At 40.5% G+C, this 20,468-nt stretch overlaps 1 non-coding gene across 1 annotated transcript; it reads right to left on the reverse strand.

Annotated features, from left to right (window-relative positions):
• Positions 1–4,968: 4,968 nt before the first annotated feature.
• LOC125934252 (U6 spliceosomal RNA) lies at positions 4,969–5,072 on the reverse strand. Its single transcript, XR_007461289.1, has one exon. It is a non-coding gene; the product is annotated as a U6 spliceosomal RNA (small nuclear RNA).
• Positions 5,073–20,468: the final 15,396 nt, after the last annotated feature.

Raw genomic sequence — 20,468 nt, forward strand, 5'->3', positions numbered from 1 at the left:
CCATCAAATATCTGCGGCAGTCTGGACCACTCTATTAAACTTCATTGCCATGTATCTAAATGGCCATTGGATAATTCTCATTTCCTCTGGGATCTCATATGCTTCACATATTCAAACTGAACTCTTGTTTACTTCGTAACACCTACATTCTCACCCACAGCCACATCTAATCTATCCCTCATTTACCCTTGCTCATCTTAGTGAATGGATGCACCTCTTCAAGCCAGTTGCTCAGGCTGGAATCCTGGAACTGCCTCTCCATCACTTCCAGTCTATCACCAAGGTCTAGTAATCCTATTCCTAAGCATATCATCACAAATCTGTCCTCTTATATCTACTCCCACCACTCTTGTCCCCATTAATGTTATCCCTTGTCTGGACTATCGCAAAATGCCCTATCTGGTCTATTCCTACTTTAATTTTTCCTCCAACCCATTCTTTCTGTAGCAATCAGAAGGATCTTTATAGAGCACAAATGACGTCGTAAGTCATCTTATTTTTATAATTTGTACTCGAAATAATTCCCTACGGTTTCTGTGGCCTCCATGGCCCTTTGTGATCTGACCTGCTTCTCTCTCCAGGTCATTCCTGTGGCCTTTCTATCCCTTGACTCCTTCCAGTCTATATTGGCTCTTCTGATCCTCAAACACAACAAACTCTTTTTTAAAATATTTTTTAAAATGTTTTTATTTATTTTTGAGACAGAGAGAGACAGAGCATGAACAGGGGAGGGTCAGAGAGAGAGGGAGACACAGAATCCGAAGCAGGCTCCAGGCTCTGAGCTGTCAGCACAGAGCCCAATGCAGGGCTTGAACTCACAGATCGTGAGATCATGACCTGAGCCGAAGTCGGACGCTTAACTGATTGAGCCACCCAGGCACCCCAAAATAACAAACTTTTTACTGCCTTCTGTCTGACAGCTTTCTCCTCATCCCATCATCTGGTTGACTCCTGGCTCCACGTAAAGTATCAGAAAAGCCAATCTTACTAATGCAGCACTGGGCAGGAGATGCAGTCGTGGTTTCATTTGTGTAATTACTTGTTTGTCTGTCTCCCCTCTGGACCGTAACATGAGGGCAGGCACTACTTACTGCCATGTGGTGCCGGCCAGAGAGGAGGGGCTCAATAAGTGTTCGATGAATGAATACTCATTTACTCGCTTTATAGCAATTAGTGTTCAAGTTGTTCCCTTTCCTGGTGCCTGCAAGGCTGATCAAAGAAAAAGTACTTGCTTGATAAGCATCGACAGTTAGAGCCAAAATATTTGCACGGTGTCAGGAGAAACTTTGTTCCACGAACTTTACCACTCTCATCTCCTACGAGCATCCCTCTTGATTAGATTGTGCTGGATAAACAATACTAACTTTTTCCTTCCTAGCTCTTCAGCTCCTCTGCCCCACTATTAGGTTTTTGTGATTACAAGCAATCGTGTTGTTTCAGACAGTTGGATCACAATACCATCGATTGGGCGATAGAATTACTCTGATACTAATAACAGTAATCAAAACCACAAACGTTTATATCATACTTTATGATTTTCTAAGTGCTCTTAATGTGCATTATCTCCTTTAATCTTGGAGACTGGGTCTGAAGATACATTTGCTACCTTGATTCATTTGGATGGATCCCCAAAGCTTTGTCTGAAGCAGCTTACATGTGGCCTGTCACCGAAGGAAGGACTACTTCAGCTCAGGGCTGATGTGGGGCTTTTTTATATTGACTTTCGGTGGTTCCATCTCAAGACAGTGAATTTTCCTCACCACATCCTCAAATTCGGGAGACATTTACTGTATACAGCCCTCAATTTATCAACTATCATTCCTGATAAGATTGTTAAGACAGATAAATGAGATAATAATAATAGCAAATATTTGTTTGAGTGCTTACTATGTGCCAGACAATGTCTTAAGTGCTTTCCCCACACTAATTTATTCAGTCTTCATAACTGCTCCAACTTATAAGACATAAATAGCCTTCTTGTACCCATTTCTAAAAGGACAACTAAAACCCAAAAAGATGAAATAACTTGTCCCCTTGCTAATCACTGGGGAAGCTGGGACATGAACCCAGCAGACTGATTCTAGACTCCATGCTCACAGACAGTATACATATGGATGTTTATTCTTTAATAAAATAATAACATTTGTTCTTTTTTGAGTTTACCTATTTATTTTGAGAGAGGGAGAGAGAGAGAGAGCATGAGCAGAGGAGGAGCAGAGAAAGAGAAAGGGAGAGAGACAATCCCAAGCAGGCTCTGGGGCTGGAACTCACAAACCATGAGATCATGACCTGAGTAGAAATCAAGAGTCGGATGCTTAACCCACTGAACCACCCAGGCACCCCAATAATATTTGCCCTTTATGGACATTATTCTTTAATACACTTATCAAAATTTAAGGAGTGCTCACTGTGTGCCAGGCATTAAGGTTAGTTCAGGAACACCACTTGCCGTCTAGTGGGGAAGGTAGATTTGGATAAATGATCACGAGTGTGCCGTGTGTTAACAAAAATGAAGGACCACTGTGCTGTGGGGGCATAGAGCAGGGGACCTGGGCTCATCCGGGGTACAGAGAAGTTCTCTGTGAGGAAGGGACATTTTAACTGAAGCCTGGAGGACATGCACAAAAGGGAGGAGGGGAGACTTTCTGTGACTGCCTGAGGAACTAAGAGAGGTCGGTGTGGCTGGAGTTTCTAGAGCGGGGAGACAAGCAGTATGTGGTGATGCTGGAGAACAGAGGGCCAGGGATGCCATAATAAGGATTTGGTGTTTTATTCGAAGGGCCTTGGGCTGCTACTGAAGACTGCTTAGCTGCAGAGAGGAGAAGATAGAGGTCATTGGGAGGATTGTGCAGTCCCGCAGGAGAGGGAGGCTGGCAGGATGAGCAAGGATGGGGGCAGCAGGGACACAGGAAGTGGATGCAGCCAAAACAGATCCAGGAGGTAGAAGGAGCAGAACCCGGCAATTGACTGGATGTAGAGGATGAGGGGGAAGGAGGAGTCAAGGTTTCTGACTCGAGTCAGGTTTTGATAATGAAAATAAAAATGGACAACAGAAACAGAAGCAGATTTGGATTCAGGGATTAACAGTGATGGATTGAATTTCAGGGGTGTTGACACTGAAGTGAATGTGCCCAGGAGGCACTTGGCTTGTAGGGGTTAGGAAAGAGGAATTTCTTTGACTCTAAGATAGACATTTTTCTTTTTTTCTTTTTTAAAAGTTTATTTATTTACTTGTTTATTTATTTGTTTATTTAGAGAGCACACAAGTTGGGGAGGGGCAGAGAGAAAGAGAGGCAGAATCCCAAGCAGGCTGTGCACGGTCAGCACAGAGCCAGATGAAAAGGTTCTAACTCTTGAACCGTGAGACCATGACCTGAGCTGAGATCAAGAGTCAGGCACTTTGCTGACTGTGCCATGCAGGTGCCCCTAAGATAGACATTTTTCATGTTTACTACTTCTGAAATTAGAATGTGGCTTAAAAATAGTTTATTAAAATAGTGTTTTAATGGTGAACTATAATTGATGATGTCTTAAAATAGACAATAGTCTGTAAAATAAGACTATTTCATAAAAACATAGCTAATTTGGGGGTACCTGGGTGTTTTGGTCCATTAAGTGACCAACTCTTGATTTCAGCTCAGGTTATGATCTCACGGTTCATGAATTCAAGCCCTGCATCAGGCTCTGCGCTGACAGTGTGGAGCCTGCTTGGGATTCTGTGTGTGTGTGTGTGTGTGTGTGTGTGTGTGTGTCTGCCCCTCCCCCACTCACTCTGTCTCTCAAAAATGAATAGATACTCTTTAAAAAAAGTAACTAATTTGTATTTAATGATTTTTGAGAAATCAGAGAAGGACAGACTTTAAAACACTCTTTTATCTTAAATTTAAAAAAAAGGTCACATTCAATGAAAGTAAAATTCAGCAGTAGCACTAAATTTTAGCACAAATGCCAAGCTGGTAAAGTTCAAGTAATGAAGCTTTAATCATAACTGTTAGGAGCTTGAGGTGTCTGTTCTTTCTAAGTCCATGCCATCCATTCCTTCTTCCCGTTTCTACCTCCAACACGATTTTGCCTCCGGGTTAACTTGATGTTAACTTGATTAGCTGTCTCTGGCTCCACATTACAAAGGTATGCTTTGTCAACCTTGGATAGAATAATGTGCCTTTGAAATTCAATCTATCATCCCTTTTTCCCAGACTGTAAAATGCTGAACCTTTTCCTGTAACTATGGCAATGTTTCCCATACCCTGCCCCACCCCCACCCCCCTCAACCACACATGTGAGACAAGAGCTAAAGAAAGAGTTATGTTAGTTTAGGAGAAGAAAAAGACTTAGTGACATCCCTTTCTCAAATCCTACATCATTCAGTCTCTGAGTTGTATTTTGGCCAATATGCTATGTTCCATTGTTAATTTAATATTCATAACTGTGCATATAACCTTCCCAATTAGATTTTCACTTGGCAGGGGAACAAACAGCCATAGCTACTCCCTACATTCCTTGGTTACAGTCTTTACCTGGCTTTTTGCTCCAATTCCACCAGATCATTGTGGGTCTTTCAATTAAGACCCGGGTCTTGCACAGAGACCTCGCACTTTGGCCTAGTACAGCCAAAGCTCAAGGGAGCTTTTCATTTTAAGGTTATTCATTTTATTTTGAGAGACAGAGAAAGAGAGCACGAGTGGGGAGGGGCAGAGAGAAAGTGAGAGACAGAGAATCCCAAGGAGGCTCAGGCACTGTCGGCCCAAAGCCCGACACAGGGCTCAAACCCACTAACCGTGAGATCATGACCGGAGCCGAAGAATCAGACGCCTAACCGGCTGAGCCACCCAGGCGCCCTTCAAGGTTAACTTTTTATTGCAACAAAATACACAGGGCACAAAATTTATCATCTTAATCATTTTTAAATTTACAGTTCGGTGGTGGCAGATAGATTCATCATGCTACCCAACTATCACCACCATCCATCTCTCATGGAAACTTTTATGAATTCTGTGTGTCATCCTTGTGCAGGGGCCATGCTAATCTCTGTATTGTTCCCATTTTAGTATATGTGCTGCTGAAGCCAGCACTCTCAAGAAAACTTTTAAAAACAAAACTTTACTTCCCAACTTGCCTATGGGGCCAGCATTACCCTAATACCCAAACCAGATAAAAATACAACAAAGAAAATTACAGACTAATAAATAGCTCTCATGAACACAGATGCAAAAATCCTCAACAAAATAATAGCAAATCGAACCCAACAATGTATAAAAATAATTATGCACTGTGACCAAGTTGGATTTATTCCAGAAACGCAAGACTGGTTCAACATTTGAAAATCAACGAATGTAATCCACCGTATCAACAGACTAAAGAAAAGAAATCATATGATCATATCGATTGATGCAGAAAAAGCATTGACAAAATCTAACACCTATTTATGATGAAAACTCTCAGCAAACCTAGGAATAAAGAGAAACTTTCCCAACATGATTTTTAAAAATCTACAAAAAAACCTATGTTCAACATCCTACCTAATTGTGAGAAAATGTGTACCGTTTTTAAGGTTGGGAAAAAGGCAAGTATGTCCTCTCTCACCACTCCTATTTAGCAACATACTGAAACTCCTAGCTAGTGCAATAAGACAATAGAAGGAAATAAAAGGTAAATAGTTTGAGAAGGAAGAACTAAAACAGATCTTTACTCAGAAACAAAGGTAGGCACCTCAAGTCCCTTTTAGAATTTGTAGACTTTTAAAAATTGCATATTTGTTTTCTAGTTCAAAGATTTCTACTCTTATTTTTATTATTGCTTTCTTTCTATTTCCTTGTGTTTAAGTTGCTGTTCTTTTTTTAGCTTCTTAAGATGAAAGCTTAAATCATGTGGATTTTCGATTTTTGCTCTTCTCAAATATATACAATTAAAGCTATGAATTTCCCTGAGTCCTGCATTATCTGCACCCCAAATGTTTTGATATGTCATATTTTCATTATTATTCCATTGGAAATAATTTATAATTTCACTGCAATTATTTCTTAGACCTACAAGCTATTTAAAAATGTGTTGCTTATGGAACACCTGGGTGGCTCAGTTGGTTAGGTGACCGACTCTTGATTTCAGGTCGTGATCTTGAGGTTTGTGGGATTGAGCCCTACGTTGGCCCTACCTGGGCCTGCATTGGGCTTTGAGCTGTCAACACGGAGGCTGCTTGGTATTCTCTCTGTTCTTCACTCTCTGCCCCTCCCCTGCTTGCTCTCTCTTCCAAAATAAATAAATAAACATTAAAAAATGTGTTGTTTAAGAAACAAAACAGATGAACGTATGGGAAGGGTGGGGGGAAGAGAAGAGAGGGAAACAAACCACAAGAAACTCTTAAAAAATTTTTTTTAATGTTTATTTATTTTTGAGAGAGAGAGAGAGAGAGGGAGAAAACATGAGTGGGGGAGGGGTGAGAGAGTGGGGGACAGAGGATCTGAAGCAGGCTCTGTGCTGACAGCAGAGAGGGCTCAAACTCACAAACCATGAGATTTATGACCTGAGCCAAGGCTAGACGCTTAACGGACTGAGCCACACAGCAGCCAAAACCACAAGAGACTCTTAACGATAGAGAACATACTGAGGGTTGATGGAGGGAGGTGAGTGGGGGATTGGCTAGACAGGGGATGGGTACTAAGAAGGACACTTGTGATGAGCTCTGGGTGTTGTATGTAAGTGATGAATCATTGAATTCTACTCCTGAAACCAATATTGCATTGTATGTTAACTAAGATTTAAAGAAAAATCAAAATGTGTTGCTTAATTTTCAAACATTTGCTTCTTTTTATTGATTTCTAGTTTGATTCCACTGTAGTCAAAAAAACACATTTTGTATGACCTCAGTCCTTAGGAATTGTTTGAGCCTTGCTCTATGGCCTAGCCGACAGTCCATTTTGATAAGTGCTCATAAGCTCTTGAAAACATGTATGTGGCAGTTGGTAAGTGCAAAGTTCTGTATATGTCAGGCCGATTTGGTTGTTCTTGTTGTTCAGGTTTTCTATATCCTTACTGATTTTTTGTGTGCTTGTCCTATCTGCTATGGAAAGAGGTGCGAAAATCTCCCATGATTGTTAATTTATCCGTTTCTTCTTTTCTGTCAACTTTGCTTAGCATATATTGAAACTATGCTACATTTTTCACCAGTTAATGATACGTTATAAATTATTAGGTGCGTGCAAATTGAGGACTCTTTTATCTTATGTGAATTGACATTTTTTATCATTATGAAATGTCTCTTTTTCATCTCTAGAAATATTTCTGCCCCTGAAGTCTTTGTTGTCTGATACTAATATAGCTACACCAGCTTTCTTTTGGTCAGTGTTGGCATGGCATATTTTTTTGTCCATTCTTTTTTCTTTAAAACTTTGTGTTTTTATATTTAAGTTGGGTCTGTAGTAAATAGCCCATCTATTTTGCTTTTTTATCCAAAAGCAATTTTGGCCTTTTAATTGGATAAGCATCTATTAACATTTAATGTAATTATTGAAATGTTTATATTTACTATCTTGTTATATGTTTCTATTTCTGTTCTTTATTCCTTTATTTCTTCTTTCTTGTCTGTTTTTGGGAGAAGAATCAGGTACTTTTTTTTTTATTATTCTATTTTTTCAATCCTATTTTAGCCTACTGGTTATTAGCTTTTAGAGGCTCTGGATTATTTTGTGTGTGTGTGTGTGTGTGTGTGTGTGTGTGTGTTTTAAAAGAAAGGCAAATGGTGCAGACAGGTCACCTTAATCCTGTCAAGGATTGGTTTTAGGCTTTGTTAGAATTGGTCCTTTGGGTTTACCTGCATTACCAAGCTATGGTCTTTCTGGGGTCTCAATCAGAGGTTGGGTGTTGCTATTTCTCATTGGTGGGCCTTGTACTCCACCCTCAATCTCTTCAGTCTCTGCTGCTGTAAAATCTTTGCACAGAGCTTCAGCCACCCAGCTGCTGCTTTCTGTTAGCTTTCCTGTGGTTGCGGCTGCACAGGCTTAGCTTGGGAGTTAGCAAACATCTCCATGGGAGATCGTGTCTAGCCTTCAGGGTTCACTTGTCTGTAGTTCCCTCCTCTGTGAGATTTTACCACCTACATCCCAGCCACTTTGGCACCTTTGAACTGCAATCTGTCTCCTCAGCCCAATGGAATAATCAAGTTAACAGCTACTTACTCTATTCCCTGCCCTGTGAATCGGCCAGAGTGTACATGTGCTTGATGTGTTTACCTTCTCTTCGGGATCGTCTTGGTTACCCTTCAATGCCTTCAAATGCTTGTGTTACATGTTCTGTCCAGCTGTTAATAGTTGTTTTCAGCGGGATAGTTGGTTCAATATAAACTATTCTGTTATGGCTGGAATCATCAGTTTTCCTCTATTACAATTTGGGACACTCTGTATTATAAACAAAATATCTAAAACAACTCAAGAACTCTGAAATCTAAAAATTTAAAAACTCTATCACCATCCTCAAGGGTTTCCAACTCAGCATTCTATTTAGATTGAATGCTCTTCCTTTCTCATCTTCAGTTTGGTTTTTTGACAGGAGCTTTGTACTTGGACTGAGAAAGCGAAGGTTTGGTTTCTAGACTTCTATATAAAAATTATATAATCCTGGACAAAACTCTTCCTTTTACCACCTTGGTTTTATAATTAGTCAAGGAGGATGGCCATTAATGCCTGCCTGCCTTAACTCTTTTCAGGAACAAGCAAGACAATTCTTCCCCTGTCTTCCTAACAGAGATGGTGTTCCATCAGCTTAACCATGAAAGCAAGGTTCACAAGGGTGCCATCCCCATAGAGACATGGAGGCTTTCACAATTTTTCAGCTCTTGGAGAATTTCTTTTCATGCCCTATTTTTCTTTTTCTCGCCTTAATTAGAGCTGTGAATCAGACACAGATATGATTGCTGTTTCTTCCGCCATCTGGGTCAGATTGTCCTGCCTAACCCTTAGAATAAAAAAGAACACAGGTGTTTGAGTGGGATGTTGGTTTGGGAGAGCTGGCTGGCCCAGTGAGCCTGACCAGAGACCATTTCCTGTAGACAGGCCATAGAGGAACCCAAACTATCAGAAAGGTTTTTGCTCAGTTTGGAAACAGAATAGAAAAAGCCATTTATGTGATTCCAAGACCAAATGGCATTAAGCTTGGACAGCCAGATGGGTATGTTGTTATGAGTGGAATTATGTTTTAGCCTTAATTTTTGGGCTTGATGGGGCAAGGCTTTAGTGGCACAACTCCACTTTGTCTCTGACTCTGCTTTTTCTAGGTTTTATCTCTGACTAATCCCCTTCTGGTTGGAAGAGCTTTGTTTAGGTATTTTACTAAAGTCAACCCAGTTGGTGTCTTGCTGTCCATTCATGTTCAACTCACATCTCTGCTCAGATGCTTTATGTGCTCAGTTTACAGATTGGCTCTTCCAACATTGTTGCTTCCTGTTCCTAAATTTGGGGAGAAGACCTATTATAACCTCCGTGTCCAGACCTATTACATAGGTTATTTATATATTTATCTCCTTTGACCTTCACACCAGGTTCTTTATATATTTACGTCCTTTGACCTTTACCCCAGTCTGGAAGGTCATCACGTTCCTTTTACAGATTTAGAAACTGAGGATCACAGAGACTAAGACATCTGTTCAAGTTCACAAAGCTTGAATGGTACAGAGAATGTTCAAACTCAGGTCTGACCTCAAACTCCGAGTTCTGCCTTCTGCTGTTGCTGCAAAGTAAGTACTACATGGGTGAATCACTCAAATTCTCATGTCACCTGCAGAAGAAAAGGGACCTAAAAAATAGTGATTTAGTCAAAGTACCCTCCAATCTAGCATACCTTCATGCCTTTCTATCTTAATTCATGTGTCTCTTCCTAGAATTCTGCTCCTATTTACTGAGTACTTACTATGCTGAGAACACATCGAGTATGAGTAGGGACAACCTACTCATACTCATTTAACAGCTTGTTAAATTACGACATTTTTCATCTTCCAAATGTGCATAACTTTTGACCAGCTGTTCTACTTTAGGAATTATACACATATGCTCATAAAGCTACAGTCTAAGCATATTGATAAACATATAAAGAAATGCAAAGTCTGCAACTTCAAATTGATTTAAATCCATAAACAAATAAAAAACTACTATCATTCAGGTTTCTACCTGAACCAGTAGTGTGCGTGTGTATGTGTGTGTGTATTATACTGTTTTATTCATGACAGAGAGATTTATTACAAGGAGTTGGCTTATGCAATTGTGTAGCTGGCTAGGCAAGTCTGAAATCTGTAGGGTAGGTCAGCAGGAAGGGGAGGCTGGAAAATTTTAGGCAGGAGCTGATGCTATAATTCCACAGGTGGATTTCTTTTCCCTCAGAGAAACTGCAGGTTTGCTTTATTTTTATTTTTATTTTTTTTAACGTTTATTTTATTATTAAGAGACAGAGCGTGAATAGGGGAGGGGCAGAGAGAGAGGGAGACACAGAATCTGAAGCAGGCTCCAGGCTCTGAGCTGTCAGCACAGAGCCCAGTGCAGGGCTTGAATTCATGGACCCCGAGATCATGACCTGAGCCGAAGTTGGATGCTTAACCGACTGAGCTACCCAGGTGCCCCAAAAGTAATCCCCCTTTACTTAAAGTCAATTTAAGTAGATTTTAATCCCACATACAGAATGCCTTCACAGCAACACCTAGATTGGTGTTTGAATGATGGGGTACTATAGCCTGACCACAGCATAAAACAAACTAGCACAAGAGGGTAAACTATCAATAGAAATGGTAAATAGAGATGATCAGCAAACTATAGTAATATGGAAAAACATTTTAAAAACAGGTTAAAATATGTTACTAAAGTACGTTGTTAAAGCATGCATTCAGTGGAAGAAACAGAGAAGCTAAATCAAAGTGTTTAAATAATAAATTTATTGGTTTACAGCACAGGAAAACCAGAAATAGGGTGGAGTGCTTTGGCTCTGGCCATCTGTATGGCCCTCTGTCCTTTGCTGGCTCCATGCTCTGTTGCTTGACAGGTGGCTGCCCTAGTTCCAGGCCTCATCTGCATGAGGAAGAGAGAGATCATATCTTCCTATTACTCTCTGAAGAGTAAGAAATTTATTAAGTGCCTCCAGCAAACCTCCTTTTAAATCCCATTGACCTGAGTTGATCATGGGTCCATATTTGGGATAATCTTGTGACTAGTGAATACCATGCACTAATAGACTTAGCCTTGAGGTCCAGAGTCAGTCGGTAATGAGGGGAATGGAAGGTCATGATTGCCTTAGGCTATAGCCTCCTGATCTTTTTGACAAGTAATAGTGCCCATATGGCTGACAGACTGGAACAGCTCAAAGCAAGTGCCCTGGGGCTCCAGACCTCCCAGGGTCCACCTGGCTATCTCAAGGGATAAATATCTCTACACACCAATGGGTAGCAACTTGCATGTTGCATTAGACCAATTAGGAACCACCCCCTAGGGAAGGAGTCTATCCCCAAACTATGAGACTTCTACCCAGTGGAGGAAGAGTGGACTGGTTAGTAATAACATAATGGATAATAAGGAGAGGGGAGCATACAAGAAGGGTCCAAGGATGTTTTCCAAGGTTCCAGTTTCAGTAACTGGGTAGACGCCAGTGTGTAAACTAGAGCTGGACAGTATTGGCTCATGAAGCAAACTTTTTGTGTCCTGCCTCAATTCTGTATTAAGTGATGTCTCAGAAATTGACAAATGCCACAAATCAGTGTTTTCCTCTAGAAATCAGTTTTTAAGCCTTTACCAGCACATGAAGGGAGTGTCATGTCCCAAGATAGACACACTCGTGATGCAACAGGTTTGCTTTTTATTTACCTGTTGGGAATCCTGCTCATTGTTTTTTTAAATTGAGGTGAAATTCACATAATGTAAAATTCACCATCTTACTCATCCTTTTTTGAAGTGTATTCAAGCTCATGGTTATCGTATCTTTATTGATTATAACATTTTATTTTTGAGAAGGTAACACATTTATGTTCAGAAGGTACAAAAGAATATCCAATAAAAAGCAGCCCTCCTGTTTCTGTTGCCCAGCCATCTAATTTCTTTCCCTAGACAAAACCCAGGGTAATGGATCTTTAGGGATACTTTCTGAAAATTCTTAAATAAATCAATTCTTAGAATATTTTTAACCACACACACTGCTCTGGCCTTGCTTTCCTTTATCTAACAAAACATCTTGGGTGATTCCAAAACCAAACAAAGACCTCACTAAAAAGGAGAACTACAGATCTATTTCCCTGATGAACACAGATGCAAAAATCCTCAACTCTTAAGATACTAGTCAATCAGACCCAACAATACATTAAAAGAATTATTCACCACAGTCAAGTGGGATTTATATCTGGGATGCAGGGCTGGTTCAATATCCACAAATCAATCAATGTGACACATTGCATTAATAAAAGAAAGGACAGGAACCACATGGCCCTCTCAATAGATGCAGAGAAAGCATTTGACAAAATACAGCATCGTTTCTTGATAAAAATCCTCAAGAAAGTAGGGATAGAAGGATTATACCTCAAGATCATAAACGCCATATATAAGAGACCCACTGCTAATATCACCCTCAATGGGGAAAAACTGAGAGCTTTCCCCCTAAGGTCAAGAACACGACAGGGATGTTTGCTTTCACCACTGTTATTCAACATAGTATTGGAAGTCTTAGCCTCAGCAATCAGACAACACAAAGAAATAAAAGGCATCCAAATCATCAAGGAGGAAGTCAAGCTTTCACTCTTCGCAGACAACATGTTACTGTATGTGGAAAACTCAAAAGATTCCACCAAAAAACCGCTAGAACTGATCCATGAATTGAGCAAAGTCACAGGATATAAAATCAATGCACAGAAATCAGTTGCATTTCTATACTCTAATAATAAAGCAACAGAAAGAGAAATCAAGAAATTGATCCATTTACAATTGCACCAAAAACCATAAAATACCTAGGAATAAACCTAACCAAAGAGGTGAAAAATGTATACACTGAAAACTATAGAAAGCTTGTGAAAGAAATTGAAGAAGACACACACCAAAAAATGGGAAAATATTCCATGCTCATGGATTGGAAGAACAAATATTGTTGATAGTACCCAAAGTAATCTACATATTTAATGCAATCCCTGTCAAAATAACACCAGCATTCTTCACAGAGTTAGAACAAACAATCCTAAATTTTGTATGGAACCTGAAAAGACTCCGAATAGCCAAAGCAATCCTGAAAAAGAAAACCAAAGCTGGAGGCATCACAATCCCGGACTTTAAGATGTATTACAAACTGTAATCATCAAGAAAGTGTGGCACTGGCACCATAACAGACACTCACATCAATGGAACATAATAGAGAACCCAGAAATGGACCCACAACTATATGGTCAAATAATCTTCAACAAAGCAGGAAAGAATATCCAGTGGAATAAAAACAGTCTCTTCAGAAAATGGTGTTGGGAAAACTGGAGAGCAACATGCAGAAAAATGAACCTGGGCCACTTTCTTACACCATACACAAAAATAAACTCAAAATGGATGAAAGACCTAAATGTACGACAGGAAGCCATCAAAACCCTAGAGGAGAAAGCAGGCAAAAACCTCTTTGACCTCAGCTGCAGCAGCTTCTTACTCAACACGTCTCTTGAGGCAAGGGAGACAAAAGCAAAAATGAACTATTGGGACCTCAACAAGATAAAAAGCTTCTGCACAGTGAAGGAAACAATCAGCAAAACTAAAAGGCAACCCACAGAATGGGAGAAGAGATTTGCAAACGACATATCAGATAAAGGGTTAGTATCCAAAATCTATAAAGAACTTCTCAAACTCAACACCTGAAAAACAAATAATTCAGTGAAGAAATGGGCAAAAGACATGAATAGACAATTTTCCAAAGAAGACATCCAGATGGCTAACAGACACATGAAAAAATGTTCAACATGGCTCATCATCAGGGAAATACAAATCCAAACCTCAATGAGATACCACCTCACACCAGTCAGAATGGCTAACATTAACAACTCAGGCAACAACAGATGTTGGCAAGGATGCAGAGAAAGAGGATCTCTTTTGTACTTCTGGTGGGAATGCAAGCTGGTGCAGCCACTCTGGAAAACAGTATGGCGGTTCCTCTAAAAATTGAAAATAGAACCACCCTATGACCCAGAAATTGCACTAGTAGGTATTTATCTAAGGGATACAAGTGTGCTGTTTCAAAGGGACACATGCACCCCAATGTTTATATAGCAGCGCTATCAACAATAGCCAAAGTATGGAAGGAGCCCAAATGTCTATGGACAAATGAATGGGTAAAGAAGATGTGGTATAAATATGCAATGGAGTTTTACCTGGCCATCAAAAAGAATGAAATCTTGCCATTTGCAACAATGTGGATGGAACTAGAGGGTATTAGGCCAAGCGAAATTAGTCAGAGAAAGACAAATATCACATGACTTTACTCATATGAGAACTTTAAGATACAAAACAGATGAACATAGGGAAAGGGAAGCAAAAAATATAAAAACAGGGAGGAGGACCAACCATAACAGATTCTTAAATATAGAGAACAAACCAAAGGTTGCTGGAGGGTTTGTGGGTAGGGGGATGGCTAAATGGGCAAGGAGCATTAAGGAAGACACTTGTTGGAATGAGCACTGGGTGTTATACATAGGGGATGAATTACTGGATTCTACTTCTGAAATCATTATTGCACTGTATGCTATGGATATAAATTAAAAAATAAAAATAAATTAAAAAAAAAACATCTTGAGGATGGTTCCATACCAGTACCTACAGAACCTCCTTTTTTTTTTTAACAGCTACAGTGTAATCCATTCACATACAGTTACTATGAATGACTTTAAACATCCTTCTTTTTGCATCTATGTGTATCTATCTGTTGGACCCATTCCTACAAGCAGAATTACTGGTCAAAGGTTACGTATATTTGGAAGTTGAAAGATGTTAAATTGCCTTCTGCTGATACTGCACTGGTTTGCATTTTCATTACAATTTGCCTGTTTCCTCACAGCTCTGCTCACAAAGTAGGTCTTCAAATTTCTTATTCTTTGTCAATCTGATAGGAAAAAAAATGGTATATCAGTGTAATATAAATTTCCTTTCCTTTTATTATATGTAAGGTTGTGCATCTTTTTATATGTTCATGGGCCATTTCTGTATCTTTTTTTTTTGGTAAACTATCTGCTTGTATCCTTTCCCATTTACTCTATTGGGTTTTGGTACTTTGAAAATTAAATATTAGAAGTTCTTTTTATCTGAAGGAAATTATACTCAAACACTTTTTTCCTTTTTGTCATTCGTCTTTTGGCTTTGTTTCTGGTGGTTTTCCCATGCAGGTCTTTTTTTGTTTTTAAAATTTTTTATGTAGTTGAATCTACCACTTTCACATAGTAGAATCTTTGATAGCTTCTTGTTTTTTTTTTTAATTTTTTAACATTTATTTATTATTGAGAGACAGAGACACAGAACGTGAGCAGGGGAGGGGCAGAGAGAGGGGGAGACACAGAATCTGAAGTAGGATCCAGGTTCCCGAGCTGTCAGGACAGAGCCCGACACGGGGCTCAAACTCACAAACTGCGAGATCATGACCTGAGCTGAAGTCGGTCGCTTAACCAACTGAGCCACCAGGCAACCCTATAGCTTCTTGGTTTTATGTAATACTTCTTCACTCCAGAAATTATTAAAAATGTAACACAGTTTTTTCTAGTCCTTTTATGTTTTCATTTTTACGTTTAAATCTCTGCTTCATTTGGACTTTGTTCTACTTTTATTATTTTTTTCCATGTGGCCATACAGTTGCCTCAATATTATGTGTTGAATAATCCATTTTTCTCCGTTGTTTAAAAAAAATTTTTTTTAACGTTTTATTTATTTTTGAGACAGAGAAAGACAGAGCATGAACGGGGCAGGGGCAGAGAGAGAGGGAGACACAGAATCGGAAGCAGGTTCCAGGCTCTGAGCCATCAGCCCAGAGCCCGACGCGGGGCTCGAACTCACGGACCGCGAGATCGTGACCTGAGCTGAAGTCGGACGCTTAACCGACTGAGCCACCCAGGTGCCCCTCTCCGTTGTTTTAAATGCCATCTTTAGGCATTAATTTATAGAAGAGAAATTAGGAAGAGGTATGATACCTGCCATTTAGACAAGAGAGCCAGCCCTTGCTGTCTTTGGGAAGTGACAGTAGAGGGATGTAGCTACCTGCTTGACCCAGATTTCTCTGTTTGCTTTAATTTCCTATTAAGAATTCTGTGTGTGGCAGGGATGGGACAGGGAATGCAAAAGTTTTCTTAGGATAGTTGGGAAACTGAGTTACATAATGTGTCGATTTTTGTTGTTCCTTTTGTTCTTTTTTTTTTTTTTTTTCTGGAGGGGGAGGTCATATATATGAGAGAAGAAACTGCAGAACTAAGCTACTTCTTGCTTTCAACGACTTGGTTACTTCCTCCCTTTATCAAGAAGTTTCTTGTGTATTTCTTGGGTAACCTCAATTTTGCTATGAACTGAAACTATAGAAAACAAGAACAGGAATGGTAAATACTGTATTAAAATCTATTTCATAGTAAGTAAAATTCCTACTTGTAAGAGAAAACATTTTGAACACTGTTTTGGAGAATGGAGAATTTCCTAGTAACTAAAGCTGATCATGGCTCAGAATCTGCAGAAATGAGACCTTTAACGGTCATTGTTTATGAGGTCAGGAAAAGAAAAAAAAAAAAAAGGAGGAACTGCAGAGAGCTGACAGAGTGACCGGACATTGTGGCTCTGTCACATGTTTATCTCCAGAAATGGTCTCGGACCAGCAGACAGAGACTTGTTGGTCTGAGGAGGTGAATGGCCCAGGAATTTTGCTTATTCTTTGTTGTGCCGTCTCCACACAACAGGGTCCTGAGCTGCTGAGTGGAGCTGAGAGATGATAGGCAGCCTATTGGGTAGCTTGTGGTGGCATCCCTACTTCAGGGAGAAGAAGGCTTGGCGAGTTGAGGCTTAAAAATACAACTAACTTTATCATCCAAAGCATGACCCAACACCTAAAGAACCTGGGATGGCCTTCTCCCTTCTTCTGTCAACATATTCTGCCTACATATTCCCGTAGTAGCTCCTTTACACTTTGTGGGTGTTAATTTCAATTTGATTTCATTTACGTGTGTTTAGGTGGGGAAAATGGGGTCAGCATGTAGGAGAGGCACACTGTGTTGTCCCAATCCCATTGAATGATTCTGGGTTCCCTTTCATATCTGCCTTTACAAGGGAAATCTCAGGTAGAATAAAAATAGAAAGCAAGCTGGGGCATCTTTGGCTGCTGTTTCCCCTTGGTAGGTTATTGACCAGGAATGACTTTGGCATAATAGAAGCTTATTCTTTGCAAAACCAGGAAGTAGAGGAATCTTGTCCTTGGTTTTTTCGAACCCCCAACTCACCTCTTACTGCCTTCTCACACTCTCTTGGTGGTCCTATGGCCCTTAGTACCTGATACACAATCCCCTTCATCTTAGTCTTGAGACAGGGGTCAGGACATTCTCTCCTGTCATCGCTACTAGCCTATCAAGTAAAAATGACCAACATACTAAAGTAACCTCACCCTCAAGTAAAATATTAAACCTATGTTATGTAAAGAAAACACAAGGGGTGCCTGGGTGGCTCAGTCGGTTAAGCATCCGACTTCAGCTCAGGTCGTGTTCTCATGGTTCGTGAGTTCGAGCCCCATGTTGGGATCTGTGCTGACAGCTCAAGCCTGGAGCCTGCTTCAGATTCTGTGTCTCCCTCTCTCTGCTCCTCCCCTGTTTGCACTCTCTCTCTCTCTCTCTCTCTCAAAAAATAAACATTTAAAAAAATTTAAGAAAAAAGAAAATACGAAAGCATTAAGCATAACATAAACACAAATCACATTCTTAAAATGTTGGCCTCTTGAAGAGGAGAAGAAAGAGAATGTATTAGCAGAGGAAATAGGGAAAAAGAAAGAGACAGGATATAGGTGGAAGCCATGGATTCAGCGGAGAAAAGCAACCATGTTGACTCATATATACTCACTTCTCTCTGAAGTATCAAAATATTAAAAAAAACCAACTATTTCCAGCTTTCCATTGCTTTCATTCTCAACTGTTGGTTCTGATTGAGCAACCAAATCATCATCTTCAGTGGAAATCATTTTCTAACCTCAAAAACAGGAACTGAAGTTAACTACAGCAAGGTCCTGTCAGAAGCCAGATGATAAGAGCCGAATGCCCGTGTTTTCCCAAAATTCACACGTTGTAGCCCTGATCCCCAGGGTGATGGCATTTGGAAGTGGGGCCTTTGGAAGGTAATTAGGTTTAGAGGAGATCATGAGAGTGGGATCTTCATGATGGGATAAGTATCTTTATAAGAAGAGGAAAACAGTGAGATCTTGTCCCTCCAGGGCCTGAAAAAAGGCCATATGAGGTCATGTAGATGACCACCACATATGGGTGGTCATCTACAAGTTAGGAAGGGTTCTTATCAGAAACTAAGTGTGTTGGCACCTGGATCTTGGACTTCCACCCTTCAGAACTGTGAGAAATAAATGTCTATGGGTTAAGTCACCCAGTCTATGACATTTTGTTATAGCAGCCTGAGATGACTAAGACACCAGAGAATTGGACAACCACCTATTGGCTAAAGGTCATGGTCATAGTAGGGATTGGGGGCACAGACTACATGTGTATGTAATGCAGGAGTCTGCATGTAAAAGTCCTCTCAAGGATTCTGATTCCAGTAAGAATCCCTGGCTGCCCTCATATAAAGTATCTGCATTTTGATATAGGCCTCTTAAATGCCAGGTGTCTGTAATACACAAAGGAATGAGTCACTAATGATGGAAGGTCAGGTGCCATTCTACGTAAAGGTTTGTTTCCTTGCAGGGAGGGGAGAATTTTCCATTCTTTCTCAAAGGGGGAAAAAAAAAAAACACACCTTTTTTTCTTTGGTTTCAACTCTGCCATTGGCCCGAGATATTCTTCCTATAAGACATCCTTCTTTGTGGACATATTTATGTCAAAATATTTCCCCCCTATTTCTCACCTCCTTTCTGACCTGTACACATGGTAAGTGCTGCTTATTGAGGAGCTATTGCTGGGGGAAAGGAGAAGTTGTGTTGGGGGACCCTCCCTCTCCTCAGCTATCATGAACTTCTCTGGCTCTGCTTCAGCAGGATGACAGGGAGTGTCCCACCCACTGTGACTAACACTTTTGTTGAAGCACTTAATTGCTGTCCCTCTGACAAGTCTTTATAAGCAGAAGCATGCTATATCCTTCCCCCCATCTTACTTCAACAGATAGCTGATAAGCTGCTGCTCGGGATTGGGGTGGAGAACAATTCACTTTCCCCTCATTTTCTAGAACCTTCCATAGCAGAGTGCCTGTAGAGAGCTGGCTAATGTAACCTCTCACGGTCAATGGAGCCAAGGACAATTTCATCCCCAAGAACATTGTTGGTTTGGGGGCAATGATTTGCATTTAATGAAAACAATAACTTTCCACAGCTGCTAGAAAACACAATTTGGCTCTATTGTGGTGACAAGTGCTTACTTTCTTTCATACCAGCCCAAAGAAGTTTCACACTTCAGAAACTTTCCTCACTACCAGTGGGTTAATAAATACAGATGGAAATTTCTTCAGCAGCAGGCTGAGGAGCTGTGAGAGCATAACCAGCCCTCAGCTGATTCTTGCCACCCAAAGCAAGAGGAACTGGTTTTCTGCAACCGGTTTTATAACACCAGTGGGGAAACTGATTACCCTCCAGGTAGAAGCTCGGTAGCCGGTTTGTTCTGGATCATCATGCTTGCCTCCTTCTCAGTTTCTGCCTTGTGTCAACTGTACCATCTCCCTTAGTTTCAATTCTAGAAGCGCCCTTTCCCTGAAATGGCTCTTCTCTGACCACCTGGGCACCCCAGGCTCTGGCCACACCTTGCCTGCAAGGCAAATAAGCACCTTTAATAATCACTTGGGAATAATCTCCTGAGTGGAAATAACAGATAGTCATCAAGAACAGAGGGCTCTTGCCTGGGCTTGCTCTGAAAATCCCCTTTGCAGAGGGGGTGCAGCTGTCTCTCCAGCTCCCTCGTTACACATCCCTTACCGAATTATCGGGACGTTTATTCTGTCAAATATTAACCCTTGTCCTTGGTTGCTTTAGTGAAGAGAGATGGAGGTGGAAGGTAAAAGAAAAAAGAGAAAGGTGCAAGTAGAAAACAAAGTGAAAGACGCTAAGGGAGGACCAGAAGTGGGAAGGGAAAGAATGGTGGGGGAGGGGAGGAGAGGGGGCTGGCAGGTCATCTGGGCACAGGGGGCCTCCAGCCTCATAATCTGCTCTGTGCATTCTTCTCACCAGGTTCATTGCTCTGCTGGGGCTTTCATTCTTATTGTCATGAAAAAATATATAATTACCAAGTGAAAAAAAGCCAGGTAAAAACAGCATGTAAGTATGATCCC

This window comes from Panthera uncia, assembly GCF_023721935.1.
Source record: "Panthera uncia isolate 11264 chromosome A1 unlocalized genomic scaffold, Puncia_PCG_1.0 HiC_scaffold_16, whole genome shotgun sequence".
NCBI lineage: Eukaryota > Metazoa > Chordata > Mammalia > Carnivora > Felidae > Panthera > Panthera uncia.